Source organism: Phasianus colchicus, chromosome 4 (genome assembly GCF_987193195.1).
Source record: "Phasianus colchicus chromosome 4, bPhaCol1.hap1.1, whole genome shotgun sequence".
Classification (NCBI taxonomy): domain Eukaryota; kingdom Metazoa; phylum Chordata; class Aves; order Galliformes; family Phasianidae; genus Phasianus; species Phasianus colchicus.
In genome coordinates, this window is record NC_143439.1 from 34,409,400 (window position 1) to 34,425,406 (window position 16,007).

Here is a 16,007-nt window from a genome sequence, read left to right on the forward strand (position 1 = left end):
ACCCAGCTACCTGTTCTCCTGCTCACCCATAGCAGTCTTGCAAGAGGCACATGAGTTCAGTCCACAAAAAAACAGTATCTTACAGTGGATGCTGAGATTCCCTGTGCCTTCTCCATCTTAAGACCACCACAGTTGCATTTTAAAAACCCCAGTAATCAACCAAACATTCGTACCTCAAGTAGATGTGGCATAAAGCTATGCATAAGTCACACCTTCCTCAACACTAAAAAAAAATGAAGTAAAATAAAAATATCTTGAGAGAGAGAAAAAGCATTCAAATCACCTGGTTATTTGATTTGATTTGATTCATTTTGTCAACCTTTGCTAAGTATTTTTGAGGTGTACAGCTGTAAAATATTCATTACACAGAAAGCACATATACACTATGCAAGTGTTCTGATGACTACGATGGACCAACTCTTTGTTCCAGCAGGGCAATTCATACTGTTGAATCTGCTACAACAATACAGATTTGCACTGTTGTGTCTACTGAACTATTGCATGCCCATTGGATTGGATACAAAACAGTATTTTTCAAAACACTTGACAAATGCTGTAATTTATTTCTACTATGCCCCACAAGTCATAATTACATTCCAATTTTATGGAAGAATATGCTCTATATCCTTTTGATTCTCTCAAACATAATCTGTTCAGTATCAGGCATTCAATTCTGCATTGGTAAATAGCCATTTGGCTGATACAGTCCTGAGAATGTCTGGATAAATGTCTGGATATTTTCAGCTTGAAATTGCTCTGAGCCATTTGCAGCCCAGTCAGAAAGACTTCAGTCTGCTCCCAGATACTCTGAGTTACCAGAACACAATAAGAACAAGAGGAATAAGTGGGCCCCTATCAGATAGATCTATAAAATCATGGGACAGTGGTTGTTTGGGTGATCCTTCACAAAAACTGAAAAACTACAGTGCAACTAAAGCCATACCAGAGTGAAATCGTCACTGAAGGATTCAGCTTCCCTTTCATCTGCCTCCATAGTGTGTCACAGAGCAACTTTCAAAAGTGTTTTTCGAAAGTGTTTGGAGTTTTAATATAAAGCCTAATATGAAGTGCCTAGTAAAAAGTGCCTAGTACTTCTTTCTTATGTCCTCCAGAAAGGGCTCACAATCAATTGTGCATTCTCTTTGCATGGGATGCCTCTTGGAGGTTGATAGAACGTGGATTTTGGATGTTTTCTATGCTTTTTCTTTTCTTTTAACCTTGAGATTATCCCTTATGAACACATGGTATTTCAGACCTCATTGATTAGCTGCTGGCAAGCACTGAGCTATGTGACCATGAATGGCTAGTCAGTAAGAACAAACTGCATTGCATCTTACCACTCTGAAATGTCATTTCTCTTGACATTTGCATGTCACCTTTTAAAAATCACACACAGCCAGAGTCTTGTGAGTGTGTTGATTTTTTTCCTCACTGCAGGGTTTGAGTGGGAGAATTTACTACTCAGCTGCTTTCTCCATGCAGCCATAGCCATTTAGGAACTTCATCTCTCATGAGAGCTCATGCTCTGCTGAATGTTCTGAGCCCCTTCAGACAAGCAGGGACCAGTCTCCTGGTGACCTTGCTCTCCCTCCGTCCACCAGGCCTGTGGTCCCAGTGCTCAATTTATTGATTGTTCATTACGCTTCTGGACAGAGAAAAAGCATTTTGCTTTTCCAAGGTTTCCTGTAGTTCTCGTAAAGTCCTATTCAAATTCCTCAATCCTCCCTTCAGAGGAGACATCTAAATAAAAATAATGACAATGCTCAATGGAGGATATATAATCATTAAAATTTATTCTTTGTGCATGTGAAGATATTACACTGACTTCCTCTTCTTCACTTCTTATTGATTGCAAGTGGCATAAAATTTATTTTACAATGTAGTTTTCATTTATTCTTAGCTGGAAACAATTTGAAGGAGACAAAGAATAAAGCATGAGAAGCGTGTTAATTAATGAGACAGTGGGAAGAGTGATTCAACACAGAGAAGGACCTGGAAGTAATCATCCATATTTTACACATAGTTAACAATTCCCTGAGAAATCTGTGAAGAGTCCACAAGTAACATGTTTTTAGTCATTTACATGTCTCCTGTATGGATTATTTACATAATCTGTCCCTACAGTTTTTCCTTCTCTCATAACATACACTACAAGAAAGACAGGGAGCTGTTGGAGAGGGTCCAGAGGAGGGCCACGAAGATGATCAGGGGACTGGAGCACCTCCCCTAAGAGGACAGGCTGAGTGTGCTGGGCTTGTTCAGCCTGGCGAAAAGAAGGCTGCAGGGTGACCTCATTGCAGCCTTTCAATACCTACAAGCAGGAGGGGAATCAACTCTTTGAAAGGGTTGATAACTGCAGGACAAGGGGAAATGGTTTTAAGTTGAGGGAAGGGAGATTTAGGTTGGATGTCAGGGGGAAATTCTTTACAGAGAGAGTGATGAGGTGGAACAGGCTGCCCAGAGAGGTTCTGGATGCCCCATCCCTGGAGGTGTTCAAGGCCAGATTGGATGGGACCCTGGGGTCTAGTATTAAATGAGGAGGTTGGTGGCCCTGCATATGGCAGGGGGGTTGGAGATTCATGATCCTTGAGGTCCCTTCCAACCCTGGCCATTATGTGATTCTGTAATTCTGTGAACGTATTTTGCACTTGCTGGCATGTGTCATGTCTGATTGTAATTATTTGATTACCATGTTGCATTAAGCAATGCAAATGCTTCATTGTTTTTGTCTAATGCTGGTATGCAAGTTGTAAGTGCTGGCATTTCCAATCAAATTCACAGATCTCCTTAGATTTTCAAAGATATTACTTGGTTCGATACTGAAAAGAGAGAGGATGTGGAAGAAATGAGCTAACCACAGACTGAAACTATTCTTAAGTGTAAAAACCTTGCAAGAGTCACAGCTTGCTCCATTTTTCAATGAGGAATTTTTATTTAGAGACAACTACATTCTATATGCATTGTGACTCCCTTTAAGATGTACACACTTAATACTTCTCAGTACCGTGTTTGTGTTAAAAAATATTCCCTGAGCTATACACAGCAGTGGCAGTGAATGGAACGCAGTCTCCTGCAGAGCCCTTCCCATGTCACCAGCAATCTGACCAAGAGGAATCCAATAAACTTTGGGTAAATGTGTATGCTATTATGTTTCATTATTTGGGTTTGGGTATGTGAGCTTGTAATTAACACCCCAGTCTTGCAAAGATTTATATAAATGCTTAGCTCTACCCTGTGAGTAATCCCATTAGTACCATGTTATTCTGCAGCACGGAGGGAGTCTTCCAAAAAAAGGTTGTCACAGTGTGCATGCAGTAATGGAAATGGTGTTTCAGAATGAATTATGCCAGTAGTAAAAAATAAAATAAAAATACATGGTGAAAAAGCATTGGAGAAATTCCCTCTGAATTTGAATTACTTAAATTTTGTTCCCATCAATAGGGTGGCCTCCAGGGAATGTCACAAAGCCTTAAAGTTCTGAGTTCTGCACTTGACCATGGTAGATAGGTAGTCATCTATGGTCTTAGTTTAGGTTGCTCTATACTCTATGGGTATGACAGGGGAAAATATTACTTAAAGCCTTATATCCTCCAATTTTTGATTAAGGAAGATGAAAAAGTACTCCAGAGTCAGGTGTTACCCTGACTTACACTTTGTATAATCTTACCAGCTTTGGCAGGGCTCTCTGAGGTGTAAGTCAGGAGAGGTTTTGCCTCTTTTTTGTTAGTCCTAGCCCTGTTGACGAAAGCCAATGCATTACTGAGCCTGTATTTATTGCACCAGCGAAAGTATTTGACAGGAGGACAGCGCATGAACAGCTGTGAGTCCCTGCTGTGTGCCTCTTGGAAAGTATGAAAGCTGTGAGAATGCCATGGCCCCCAAGAAACTGTTGGAAAGACTGTCTCCAAGTCTTTTCTCCCTCCTCTTCAGCAACTTGTGCATCCAAAACACTAGGAAAAGACCAACTCTTCATACTGAATGAAAGCTGGAATGCTACTACAAGTCTCTGATGTGTGTTCAGAGACAGAACAAGGCAGAAAAGACAGGGGATGTATTAAAAAGACGGGAACAGTTTTTGCACCTTCAACTTTAATGTTTGTTTTTGTAGTCACTTACTGAAGAATTCCTGCCACTGAAAGCATAAAGGAATGATCTCTACCTTGATGAAAAGAAAGCAAGCTCCTTAACTTCATGTTGAAACTGGACCAGAGGCAAGCACGGGTTGGGTTCACAGCCCTGTTTGGTGCTGGTCACTGTAGCTTTCTCAGTCTGGGCAACCTCAGTACCTTTTGTCCAGAGTTTTGCTTTGTGATAAAAACAAGTACTGAAATCGGTCAATCTTATGCCTAAACCACATCCTTGTGTATCTGGGCATTTATGCCACTGTGTTAAAAACAGTAAGGGCATCCTGATCTTTTCCTCTTCTATTACATTCTCCCTGCTCAGCAGCCACAGATACTGTGGCAGATTATTTTTTGGTAAGGTAATTTCTGTTCTGTTCCTCTTGCTGCTTGCAGTGAACTCTTACATGTTGTTAAAACACTATTGAACAAGTCTCATGTTGTTAGCAATTTGTCATCTCATCCAAACGAACAGTCCAGCCTTTCATACCCATTATAGTCTCTCTGCTGTGTAGATGAGTTTTACTGCACAGTTCACTGTTCAGTGTTTAACATAACCAGACATTTTTCTCTTTTTCATCTTTCTCCTATCAATCTCAATGACATTTTCTTTTCTTTCAATGATGTTGACAGAAAAAATACTATCCCTCCCTCTGCCCTTTCAGCAATCCAGCCTCTCCTTTTCCTGTGCTTTCCTTCACCAAGAGAGATACTTAAGCTCCCACTCTGGATTTTCCATTACATTTTTTTGTCACTGTGCATCCTTCTGAATTATCAAAAGCTTATCTGCTATACATTTATCACAGTCTGAGTGGGAAGTTTTTCTCCAATTTGACTTTTACACTAGGTTAACTGTGAACCTATCAGTGAACCTACTGGTTTGTCTGAATTCAAACTGTTTGCTTTCTGATGCTAATGCATAACTTTGAAATAACTGCTGAGGATTGTTGCTAAATGTCATCACAACAAAAAAGAGAAAGACAGGCTTGAAATAATTAATGTGATTGGCAATGACACTACCTAACACAAGAAAGAAATTAGGAATTCATTGGTTTAATAAGAGGTTTGTTGTTCATTATACATGCGAAAGTACACATGTTTTTCTGTCTTTTACAGCAGGGATAGATGAGTGAAACAAGAAAATCAAAACAAGACAGCTTTCTGCTAACAATGAAAAAGTGTTCTCTTGTCACTCAATTTGTACCAAAAAAAACCCCAACAATCATTACATGGAACTGAAGCTTTGTGCCATTTAAACTGGAGGAGCAATTTACAAAATTACATGTGCTAGATGTTTATATATATGTGACGATCCATAATCTGCTGAAATCCTTGCAAATGCTCCCATTGGTTCCAGCTGGATCACCCCCTGCTTTTAGTTTTCTCAAAGTATTGAGAAACATGCTTTTCTTGGGATCAGGGCAAGAAAGAATGTAGCTATATTTTTTTTCATCTTGCACTTTGTGCAAGTCTAGATCTCAAAGTCAATAAAGTCCCTGGGGATTTTAAGGTTTAGGAGTGAGGCTCCATGCTGTCTTCAGTTAGTGTCTCCTTCTACTTCCCTGTATCATTCTTCCTCTTCACTTTATTCCCCTCCCCATGTAACACCAAAATATTCCACTACCATTTTGATAGTCTTCAAACTTCAGTGCCTTCTAGTTTTGATTAAACTAAGAATAGATCATTCAGCTGCAGATTATTTTGCATTGCTCCTTTCATCCTCTGAAAGGATAGGTAGTCTGAAAATACATTTGTTCTTATAAAAAAGGTCCTTCCTTTATCTTGTAGATAACAAAAATATTAGTGCAGACATTATATCCTAAGGGAGGGGTTTTTATATAATAAATGTCACAAAGAACAAAATCTCCAGATGAAAACTAAATGCATTTTAAGTACAAATTAGATTTGTTTGTGTGTGCACATGGGAGTGTGCAAATCCACATACATACTGAGGAATCTGTGTATGTTCAGATACATATGTGCGTGGTAACCACCTTTCTTTCTTTAAGGAGCCAGGCTCTTTAGAAGGATTTTGTTGTGAAGCAAGATATACCTTTGCAGCATGCTTGACTCACTGTGTTTGGCTGTGTGGGTATTTCTCATCTCCAGTCTGAACAATGGCTACTTATAAGAGGAAATGACATCAATCTTTATCAATAAAAATCAAATGGCATTGAAAGTTACTGTAGAAAAATAATAAGAAAGTGATATTTGTAACTGGGAAAGGAAACATAGAACTGTGAGTTGTCAGTCTTGGTTGTGCCTACAGTATAATATAAGGATGTTGTGAAGACATTTGGTCATTTTTTTAAAACTACCATTTAAAGACAATTAGAAAAGCAATGGATACAGAAAGAGAGGAGTTCAAATAAATTGCTGCAGGCAGGGTTGGCTACAGTTTGAGAGTTTATGTAATTGTTTCCTGTTAATGCTTGCAGTTCAGCAATTTGAATAATGCTCCGTGACATTTCAAATGTCCTCCTTCTGAGAAATTCACTTGAGTCAAGTTTATGGATAGGGATATGAATGCAGCTGCAGGAAAATATACTATAAGGCTGAATCTTTAAACATCTAAGTGAGTTGACACCAAAAACAAATGCACAAATTAAAGGGAGTGAGACTGTACACTGGCTTCTGGCAAACTGAGTTTTTTCCTGTTTCAGGCAAAGTGACAAGTCAGATACCTACAGAGACAAAGAAAAGCTAAGCGGGGAAAGTAATAGTTTTCTGCTGGCAGATTAATCACTGAAAATAATAACTAACTGCCTATTTATGTTACTGATCTATCTGGGAGGTGAAGGCAAGGACATGTTACCCCCCACGTTCTTACAAAAATAAATAATTGTAAAGCATTTGACTGCATGTTCTGCAGTCTCACTGATTCCAGTGGCATGACCTGTAGAGAATAAAACTGAGGACGTGCACAAGTCTTTGGATCAAGTTTAAATGTACAACAATTTTGCTTCCAAATGTTCTGTAATATCCCTGCTAGCAAATGTGCCTGTGCCCTCTGATACAGCATGCCTTTTTTCCATGCTGTTTATATTATCTGTTGCTAAATTTCTTGCAGTTCTTCCCTAACACTGTGGTTTTCCTCCTGGGAATTTCAGATAGAACAGAATGCACATTTCTGCTGGTCACACCTACGTGGGTAGCCTGCCCTGTACTGCCACGCTTTGCCAGCGAGCATCCTACAAGGCAGCTTTTGGGAAATACTCATCTGCAACATTGGAAGGTGTGTTTACTCAAGCACAGTTAAATGAAGGGACTCATAGAGATAAACAAATAACATTGTCTCTGTCCTGTGTGGTTTGGTTTACTTCACTGGTGTGTCCCTTTATTTGCCATGTTTCAGCAGAAAATGAGGAAGGAAGGAGGATGTTTAATGGGGAAGCAGCATTTGCAAGGATTGAATGATACCTTTGTGAGTTGCTGTGACCTTTGAAAAACAGAATAAAAGTTCAACTGCAAATGGAGCCAGCCTACCATGTATGTAGGACATGCATCAGGACAAATCTCTTTGAAAACAGTAAATGACAGGAAGCCACCTGACTACATGTATATATGAATGCATGCAGCTTATTTTAAGCAATGCTATGCCTTTATGAATGTATTTGACTTTTATATCTGTGTATCACAGACCCTCAGAATTTGATGTAGGTGAGACTTGAACCTTGGAGTAGAAAATGCGAGATTATTTCCTGGGCTCAGACTGCCTGCAATCACTAGCATGCTCCCACCAACTGGGTGAACCATCACAAGCAGGAGACATTTTTTTGCTTGCATTTGGTACTGAAGACCATCTCTTGGCAGAATAAATTGCCTCAATCCCATGGCCTTCCACTGAGCTGAAACAACCACCTGTGAGTTGTCCTTGATATGTTTCTTATTACAGGTATTCATTGTGTATCAGAAGTCTTTCTGTGTCAAACATCCAGCAAAGATTTCTTCAGCAAATGGCCTTGTGAGAAAAAAGTCTTTTTTCTTCTAAATGCATTTGAAAAAGTGCCATCAGTGGTGTGATAGGAAGGTGTGAAATGTTTGCATGTATGCACCTATGCTACTTTACCTTTTAGAAGGTAGTCAGAAAAAAAAAGAGCTATTTGCAAATGCTTGAAATTCAGCAAAGCTATGCCACAGATCCTGCCAGTTGCCTGCTACAAGGTTAAAGGTAAGTTCATCTCCAGTGTAGACATTAGTGTCGTACATATTTATGACCAAAAAAGTCAAGATACAACAGTTGTTAATGAATATGTTAATTTTATCTAAAGGATGGTGGCTAATGTGTGTTCTTTCCCAAGATAATCAGTATTTCTATTACTTAAAGAAAGAAAGAAAACCAATATTAAGTTAGGGTCCATGATTTTCAGACTGAATGAAGTAGTTGTATAGTTTTCTATCTCATGTGTCTTCCTTCACCTCATCTTCCTGTGTCCTCCTGCCTTTCCTCATTAAAAAAAAATAAAACACACATATTAAGACCATATAATTTCAACATAAATGTTTCCCTGTGTATTTCTCACAACAGCTAATGTCATCTTTTTCTGTGTAGCCAGGAAGGGCAGAATGTCATTGAATCGGTTTTTAAATGATGGGTAACTGAATATATGATATAAGAGAGTGAGAAGAGATTTGTCAGGGGAATTGAGTCTGTGGATCCGTGAAAGAGGCTTCTTGCATAAAAAATAATGGGAAGTTTAGTATCAGTCTTCAAAAGATATATTATGCAAGGTAGTAAATTCCTGAGAGAAGAAATACTTGTGGCTTTTTTTAGTGGACAGGGACTGTATATCCCATAATCTTCACATATAAGTTCAGAAGGGCATATGCCATGCTCTTTTTGTGTACGTGGAAAGCCTCAGTTTTATTGAATGCCTGCTGGCAAGTAGTGCTGTTTGGGTTAACTTCTGCTAAGCTCTGCACAGCAAAGGCTCTCTTAAGTGATAGCATTTACCCAAAATGCTGCTTTAGAGGTACAAAAATGAAGCCCTAGATACACTTGTGGGGTTTTTCACCTACCAGATCCCCTATTGTTTTTTTTATTTGTTTGTTTGGTTTTTTTTTGCTATTACCTTGCCTACTACCTCTTCAATTCTAACTGAAAAAAAATAAAATAGAAAGTATTTACTTTATGAGAAATATAGGAACATAGAATGGTCTGATGTTATATATATGTGTCGATCCTCTGTTGGTTCCACCAGAAAACAAATGTTAGTAGCAACTTAGCAGTTGGAGATGTCATGTTCAACACTCAAGATCTAGGTGACAGCCAGCAGCCCAGAGTTGCACTGCTGCTGTTGAGTTGGTAATCTTCAAATGGTGATACTGGAGAGCATTTCCCATCACACAAGGGAAGTGATATCTCCCACCATGCCTCTGTGCTAAGGGAGACTAGGATATGTATTGGCTTCTTATCAGATTGTGCTTCCTGATAGGTGAAAATGCTAATAAGGATGCTGAAAACCAAACTCAGCTGTATTCTGACAAAACATGCATGCCATGCACTTTCAACATGTCTTCAACAACTACACCGATACAGAAGGAAGGCATATGGGCACTGGGGAAACTGCTTTCATCCAGTAGCAATTATCCTCCTCCTTTCATTGTAGAGATGCAGACTCTGTGGCACTCTTGTTTGCATCCTGCTTCCTTCATTATCCTTAATGATAAAAGACATCTTAGAATGACATAGGCAGTCAGAAACCAGAGATGTGATTTTGTGAATGCTCCAGTCATCAAACATGCACGAGCATTAGCCAAAAGCATGGTGCAGAAGCAGAAGTTAGGGCAAAGTTATTAAAGCTATTCTCATTATCTTGTGTATGGTCTGGAAAATGCTGATTGAGAAATCATCTTTGATGTCGTGACAATTAAATTGAGGAATAAAATTAGAAAGTGTACTACACGAAATGCTTTTTACACCATCCTTAGCTAGTAAAGCACCTCACGGTGCAAAAAAAAATTGTACTGATCTAATGCAAATGTGTAACGCACTGTGTGCAGAGAATACAGACAATTTGAATCCTTAATGTTCTCTTTCAGAGGACAGGAAAATTTAAAAAAATGAAAGTGGTAAGTCTTCTCTGCATGCATCTTTTCACTCTGCCATTTTATAATTAATGTTTTTGTCACCTACTCTAAGCTTTCATTATGCTTTTTGTTCTATACAGTTCTGCCAGTAACTATGCAGTCTCACTGCAAGGTAAAAGAAAGTCAAGAAAAATGGTGAATGCATTACTAGACAATCTATTACTGATTTTGTTCAGCCTTGAACTCTGACTGTTTGAAATGTCAGCATCAGGAGAAACATACCCACTTGCTTATGTATGTAAAAGTTTTATTTAGAATGTAGCTTTATTGCTTTTTTTCCTGACAGATTTCATATACATGCACTTTTAATCACATAATACAAATTCAATACTGCAATTATCTCTGTGACTTTTACAGAGTTCTCCTGTATACTGAAGAGAGAGAATGAATAGCAAGCCAGAAGGAATTATATAGAGAGAGTTCCATCAAGGTTTTCTGGTGATGTTATAAACTAATAGAATGAACATCAAATTACCAGAAGCCTGAGTCAAAATTATAGACCCATGGTTCAAATGAAACCTTGTAAAAATTAATATGTGAATGTAAAATTAATAGCATTCATTTTAAAAATTATGCAAAGGAGCATGTTCTTAAAATATGCCTGATTGCCTCGTAAATCTGGTTTGATGCTCTTTGATTTGGAGACACATTTGTAAGTACTTTCAGCAGTTTAACATTCTGTAGGGTTGCTAGCCCTCTAATCCATACTTTTCAAATTATTTTTGGCCAGGCTGAGTTAAAGCCTATAATCACAGGGCACCAACTGTTCTTCTGGTTCCAACACAAGTGCAAAAAAGAGATTGCATATGCCCATAAGATGCAGAAAAAGTGTCATTTAAAACCACGTGTATAGGTGAGCTTTTGGGATATTTTCAGCTTTTCTCAAACACAGTCAAGAAACAAGGTAGAGACTGGACTAAGAAGGAACTACGGCCCTGAGAGAAGCAGATGGGGCTGTGCCAAGATTTTCCCAGGGGAATTTCTGAGCTGCTGTAGCCTGGCCATGCTTGACCCTACAAAAGATAGCAAAGCTAAGAGGTGTCCCTGAGAGGCCACATTAGAGTTGATGCAGGTGCTTTCTTTCTCAACTGTCTGCTCACACGACAGCCGCATGCAAAATGTCTGTTTATCCTCACATAACCTCTGAACGCCATCCCTCTTTAAAACTTAATTCAGTCCAAAGTGATGATTGGAGTTTGCTTGCTACCCCAAAGGGTAAAAATCAATGAGGAAGGAAAGACTAACAATTTGCCACGTTGAAGCCAAAAAAAACCTTTCATCCCTTAGCATGATGCATTGAAAGTGACAACCGTTCCTCACATTAGCATCTGCAGACTATAATTATCCATGTAATCTAACAGCTGGGGTAGAGGTTTTGTGACGCTTTGGGCTGCAGGATGCTTTGGAAGGCTGAAGAGTGCTTACTAATAATAGGACCTCGAAGTTCTATGGCTCTCCTTGTGACAAGGCCCCTTCTCTCTCGCCCTGAGCTGACGGCAGGGCACCGAGAGGCCAGTGCTGAAGCCCTCTACAACTGCCCTTTTCCTTCTGCTGTCTGATATCCTGCCGTTCTCCAGTCAATTTGGCCGCCTGTTTTTTTTTGTTGTCTGAGAGGCCTTTTCCTCTTCATGCTGCGAAGGGAAGCCTGCTTTGTCCTTTTTGGCATTTCCAGCCCCAGGATCTGCAGCTGGGACTGGGCAGCAGGGAGGAGGTGAGGAAAGCAAGCCAACCTCAGCCTGCAGGGAGAAAAGAGAGAGGCTGGCTTCACAGCCTTGCAGACAGAGTGCTGTCTGAGAAAGAGAAAAGGGTTTGTCAGCCCCCTGCCTGGACCATAAGGGCCAGAACAGTTCCTGGGTTTAATTTATTTTACCCATTAGCTGCCTGCGGTGGCTTAAGCAGACCTGCAGCTACAAAAGGGAAATCCACAGAGTTATTGCCCCTTAAATAATCTTTCCCTGTCATGTGTTTACAAACAGTCCTTGCTGTCATTGACACAGCTATCACGCTGAATTCAAGGTTTTCCTGTATGGATTGTTGAAACAGGAAGGAATTCAAAAGCTCCTGAATGCTTTCTGTGCTGAGGCAGTATGCACGGCTGGCATTTTCAAAGGCTTTAACCCCTTGTGAAGTCTTTGTCTAAGGAGTGTGGAGGCACAAACTTGTTGAAAACCATGCTTGTTGAAACATCCAGAGTTTGCAACACTTGCCACATCCATGGGCTGCATGACAGGTTGGAGAGGGTTTAAGGAGACCAAAGGACAGCAATGTAGTAGGGAATCAGAATAAGAAGATTTATTAATAGATATAAGAAACAACTGTTCCCATTAGTGGCAGCCAAGAAACACCCCTTACAACTTGCCACAGATACAGGACAGCAGGATGTCTCTGTTCATTGCAAGGGTTTTGGACTAGATGACCTTTAATGGTTCCTTCTAACTCTAAAGATTCTGTAATTCTATGATAATTTTAATTCCCTAACATTTAACCACTCAATAAGCGCCAAATCTGGTCAGTTTGTTGAGCATGCCCATGTGCCCTGTGTCAGCAGACTGGTGGTGGGAGGGTCTCTCATGGCAGAGTAATGCAGGAAGTGCGATGAAGGAAGGGCATCTTCCCTAACTGAGCCTTTCTGTCTTCCTTTGGGTTAGCTGTGGCGTATCAATACCATGTTAGAAATCTGAGTCTCAAAATGGAGTCCAAGATGGTTTTTTTTTGAGTGAGAGGCATAGCAAATGTAGCCCTGACAGCTATACAGGGGGTGATAATATAAGGAACAGACAGAGCTGAGGGTGCCAGCTGGTTATACCTTTAAGGGAAATATGTACCACACATTCTGGTGCTGGGATCTGCTGTCTGCCCAGTTCTTTCAGTTTCTGATGCAGCAAGAGGTGGCAGGCTCCCCAGCTTCCTACTTTCTCAGCTGACACAGAAGACAGAGACAGCTTTCCCTGAAAACAAGCACCAGCAGTAGCATGCATCTATTATGTCTACTACTGAGTCACAAACGTCTTTTGTATAGAAAGAACTGGGAAGTGAAGAGCACTGTTCAAAAGATGCTTTCTTTCCTTGGAGTGGCTGTATGGTGCCTGGGCTATTTTGGGGATGACAGTTACTCTTTGTCCTTAGTTCTGCTTGCTATGGCCAAGGCTGAGAAGGAGATTTGTCTCATGGAGAGCTGAGCAGTGAGTCAGCACTGAAGTCAAGGAATGACCCTGGGAGCATTGCATCCTAGTTTCCTTTCCTCAACCCTACATAGTATCCCAGAGAATTTTTAAGTCAGAGGTGCAACATGAAACCCTGGGAAAATTAATAAGCAATTTCTGCCATAGCCAATTTTTTACAGTACTGAAACTGCCAACTGAGACTTCAGGAGACAAGGGCATATTCCAACTGAGCAAGATATCAATTAAATTAATTTCTCCCCCCAACTGCTGTGCATGGCTAGCTCCAAGATATTTTACCAAGAAAACAAGAACCAGATCACATACGTGTTTTCCATCTAGATTTTGTCCAAGCTGGAGACATTAAAGAAATCTGTAGGGAAAATAAAAAGATGAGGAAAATTGGCTCACTCTTCCCACTTTTTGCTTTCATAGGAGGGTTTGCAAGGAAATGAAACTTCAGACTATATTTCTTAATCCCAAGGCCCATAGCAAGCTGTCACTCTGTGTTTTCCCATGGAATTAGGTAAACAGAGTATACTTGGCCTTTAATAAATGAGAAAATGTACACATGAAAGAGCACTTGATCAGAAGTGACAAGATCAGAAGTGACAAGAGAAAGAACAGAACGATCTAGAGGAACAAATAAAACTGTGAAATTTTATAATAATATTCCCTAAAGATATTACAAATTCTTTTCTCGCTGTTGAAAGGTTCCCTGGATACGTTCTTCCAGAGCTTGAATTGTGTTCCATCAATGTTTCTACTGCTCTTGATCAAGACAAGGAAACCACCTCAAATTACAACTGGAAGTCAGTTTAAGAAGTTGTTCTCTCATGTTTTCTTTCAAGGTGAGTACAAATTTATGTTCTGAGAAGCTTAATTAATGTTAACTGCCTATGGAGAAATGATGGGCTTGCTTGTTTCAGCTGTCCCTAGGGATATGCCCTTCCCAACTGAATTAAGTTGCTACTGTGTTTCACTAATGTGCATCTGATGCTTAATGAATTGGGGTGTTATTACCCTTGGGTAGAGGTGGAATAAAATTGAGTCCAAGGCCTTTCCATTCATTTTGTTAATTATTCTCTGCATTCATTGCACACAGAAGAAATGATGACAGGGCTCCCTGTTGTGCAGGATTTGGACACTTCACACTTGAAACATAAATTGAACTGATTATCTCTACAACGTTATTGTCACATTTGCGAGTTTTTGTGTCAGGAAAATAATAAGCTGTGAACTGCTCTATTTCCAGTCTGTCATTCCTCTGGGGATGGGAAGGAAAACCCTTTCTTTGTATGTTCTTCTTCAGTTTCATATCTAGATCATATTGGCACACAGTCTTAAATTGGAGGTAGATTCTCTTCTCTTCTCTCCAAATGTGTAAACAGACATCACTCTGAAACTTCAGAGATCCTCAGATCATGTTTCTAAATATTAGCTTCTATTCACATGTTCCCATGCTTACTGGTTAAAAGCAAGAGGCAAAATTCTGACATGTTGTAAGCACCTTCTCTTGGCACAACCTGCTGGGGAGCCCAGTTCAGGAAATCTCTTGAAATAGTTGGTTTCTCATATGTCTTATTGTCTGCTAAGAGACCTCAAGGAATTTGAGTTCATGGCGTATTCTCCTAAAGGCAAAAAGTCTGGAATGTTTTGATCTTCCCCTCTTTTAACTTGACTGTTCTTGGCCATAGGGAAGAGAAATTCTTTACTGTCGGGATGCTTGTGTCCTGGGGACAGATTGCTGTCCCATGAGGATATATTCAGCTGCTGATCCATTTGCACTACACATGCATTTATTCGTATTTCTGTAGCGCTGTCCCTTCTCCATTAGGACAGGCCTTAGGAAAACCCAGCACTGCCCCAAATATGAGATCAAAAGTTAACAGTCACCTCTTCAGCCTGTATTTTTCCAGAAATGCCCCAAATTTGAGTATGTGCATGTGTGTGTATACAAGCAGACTGAAAACATACAATATACATGGACACCTACATGTTACAGGTAGTAAAAGCAAGCTGCTGAGATGCACTAAATTCTGGTGTTACAAGACAACAACTTAGAGAAATTTGTGGTTGTCATAAAACTTGAAATATTTATGATAAATATTTATATTTTGAAGAAAGATCTCAGAACATTCAGATTAAAAGTTTTTTTGTCAAAAATCTTCCAAAGATAACAAAAAGGAAACTTGTGAGTCTGGTATAGAACTGAACAAACTGGAGGCATCTCATACATGAACTTTGAATTGGATCTTACTTATCTTCCTTGGATATGCGAAATAAACAAATGGTTTGTTTTATTAAGTGTTTTGTCTGGCTGATGGCGCAGCACTAGCATATGAAAGAGACTATGTAAACCAGGGGACTAGATTTATTCTTCAGCTGTGCTCTAGTAACAAAGACAATGTTGAAAGCGGTAACATCTGTGTTGTGTGGCAAAGACAGCATAAAAGATGACTGTAAACTTCACAAACTACAAAAACTAGGGAAGTGTTAAACATTTGCATTCCCATTTTGTGATAATATGACTGTGTTCTTGAAAGAAATAAACTATAATTCCAGAATTTAGAAATAAGGCATAATTCCAAAGCCTCCCAGAATCTCATAACCTTGGCCAGTATTAACCAAGACA

The 16,007-nt window shown here is 39.6% G+C and overlaps 1 long non-coding RNA gene across 2 annotated transcripts in view; it reads left to right on the forward strand.

Moving 5' to 3' along the window:
* The window catches only part of LOC149918175 (uncharacterized), a 66,090-nt gene extending 58,761 nt beyond the window's left edge, over window positions 1-7,329 (forward strand). For both annotated transcript variants that reach the window (XR_016466420.1, XR_016466419.1), the window contains exon 4: window positions 7,232-7,329. This is a non-coding gene — a long non-coding RNA (uncharacterized LOC149918175). The remainder of the gene's footprint in view (window positions 1-7,231) is intronic.
* The last annotated feature ends 8,678 nt before the right edge of the window (window positions 7,330-16,007 follow it).